Here is a 2,622-nt window from a genome sequence, read left to right as displayed (position 1 = left end):
AAATTGACCTTATTTAGTAGAAATTTAATCCTTTTGGTTGAAAATTTTATCATTTTTGGTCAAAAATGCAATTGTTTGGTTAAAATATCAACTGTACATCTTGTTTGGTTGAAAGTCGATCAACTAAGAGTTGAACTACTTTGTAAAAAAATACGTTTTTTTAACAAGGTTTTTTAATTATGATTGAAAATTTAACTATTTGGTTGAAAGTTTAACTCTTTCATTTAAAACTCATCTTAAAAATTTCTCGCTTAAAATAACTCGCTTAAAAATTTCATATTTTTGTAGATAATTCGTCTTTTTTACTTTAAAATTAAATAATTTCTTTAAAAATTCATGTATTTTGTTTAAGAATTGTCTTTTTTTGTAGATTATCAATTTTCTTCGTTGAAAATTCATCTGATTGGTCGAAAATTTAACAACTTTGTTTAAAATTAATTTTTTCTTTAAAAAATTATTTATCTTTATCTGAAAATATACCTATTATATGATTGATTAAAAATTAATCGTTTATATTGGTTAAGTTGGAAAATCGTTTTTTTTTGTATAGAACATTAATCTTCTTGGTCAAAAATTCACCTTTTCCGTTAAAAATTTAACATTTTTGTTGAAAATTCGTTTTTTTTGTCTTGTTCAATTAAATTTTTTAGCACAGTTTTTATCTGGAAATTGTACTATTCCATTTTTGTTTGAAACTTTATCCTGTACATTTTATTAGTTAAAACGCCAATTATTTGATAGAAAATTAATTTATTTTGTTGAAAAGTAAAGTAAATTAGATTTTTTTCCTAAAATTAAAAAACTGCAAAATAAAAAAATTGCCTTAAAATCGTCCTGATTCCTTTTTTTTAATTTTTAAAATCTTTTCAAATACTGACTTAAAATTAATTTTTCAAACTAAAAAGTCATTTTCAATATTCTTAGCAATCACAAAAACTTTTGTTATTCTTTTTGAATATTTTACAATTCTCAACAGCTTTTTTTTAAATCTGCAAAAATCTGCATCGTGTTTCAAATTATTTCAAATAATTTTAAGTTTTAAATTAATTTTGAATATTATTCTAAATTAAAATTGTAGCGCTCAAACTTAAAATTTAGCTCATTACAATTTTAACAAATGAAGGCTTTTTATTTCTAACCACTCTGTTCAAATGTGTATAGTTTTTAATTGTTGTTTATAATGGCTTGTCCCAGATCTGAATTATTTTTTTTTCAAAAAATCTCCGATCCAATTCAGAAATACATACAATTGCTTTGAAAAAAATTTTTAATTCAGAAATATTTCATTTAAATTTTCAGTAATTCATACGTATAAAACACAAAATTTTAACACCTTTTAATTTTACAATTTTTTAATTTAAATTATTTTAAAATACGAAATAACCGTTTAAAAATTTGTATGACTTTAACATTTGAGAGATTTCGGGTTAAAAAATACAAATTACGCTATTAGTTTTAAGGTTCAAAATAATAATAATTCAAAAAAATTTTAGTTCGTAACATTAAAAATTGAACGATTAAATTAATTTTTTAACTAAAAACTTTTTCAAATAAAAGTTACATTGTTTTTATTTTAAGTTGTTCCAGATTAATTTTTTTGCATTGTTATTTGGAGATAAAAATTTTAGTTCGCCAATTGAGAATGTTAGAAATTAACGTACTATCAAAATAATTGAATTTTCAACTCAAAAAAAAAAGAGAATAACAAATTTCCAACAAAATAATTACATTTTCTACTAAAATGATAAATCTTCAACAATAGAAGAAGTTTTAATTTTTTATTAAAAAGTGTTGAACCTTAAAAATAATAGCGTAATTTGTATTTTTAACGAGAAATTTCTCAAATGTTAAAGTCATAAAAATTTTTAAACGGTTATTGCGTATTTTAAAATAATTTAATTTAAAAAATTGTAAAGTTAAAAGGTGTTAAAAGTTTGTGTTTTATACGTATGATTTAATGAACATTTAATTGAAATATTTTTGCATTAAAATTTTTTTTTAAAGCAATTGTATGTATTTCTGAATTGGATCAGAGATTTTTAGGAAAAAAAAATAATTCAGATCTGGGACAAGCCAATATAAACAACAATTCAAAACTATGCAATTTTAACAGAGTGGTTAGAAATAAAAAGCCTTTATTTGTTAAAATTGTAATGAGCTAAATTTTAAGTTTGAACGCTACAATTTTAATTTAGAATAATTTTCAAAATTAATTTAAAACTTGAAATTATTTGAAATAATTTGAAACACGATGTAGATTTTTGCAGATTTAAAAAAAGAAGCTTTTGAGAATTGTAAAATATTCAAAAAGAATAACAAAAATTGTTGTGATTGCTAAGAAAATTGAAAATGATTTTTGGCTTTGAAAAATTAATTTTAAGTGAGCATTTGAAAAGATTTTAAAAATTAAAAAAGAAAAGGAATCAAGACGATTTTAAGGCAATTTTTTTATTTTGTAGTTTTTTAATTTTAGGGAAAAAATCTAGTTAACACAATAAATGAATTTTCAACCCAAAAGCATACTTTTCAACAAAATAAATTAATTTTCTATCAAATAATTGGCGTTTTAACTAATAAAATGTACAGGATAAAGTTTCAAACAAAAATGGAATAGTACAATTT

General features: G+C 20.7%; 1 pseudogene; it reads left to right on the top strand.

Moving 5' to 3' along the window:
* Positions 1-2,622, top strand: part of LOC117180700 — a 20,606-nt pseudogene that overhangs the window by 2,146 nt on the left and 15,838 nt on the right.

This window comes from Belonocnema kinseyi, chromosome 9 (assembly GCF_010883055.1).
Source record: "Belonocnema kinseyi isolate 2016_QV_RU_SX_M_011 chromosome 9, B_treatae_v1, whole genome shotgun sequence".
Classification (NCBI taxonomy): Eukaryota; Metazoa; Arthropoda; class Insecta; order Hymenoptera; family Cynipidae; genus Belonocnema; species Belonocnema kinseyi.
Note: the sequence above shows the minus strand (reverse complement) of the source record. Positions and strands in the feature narration are given on the sequence as shown.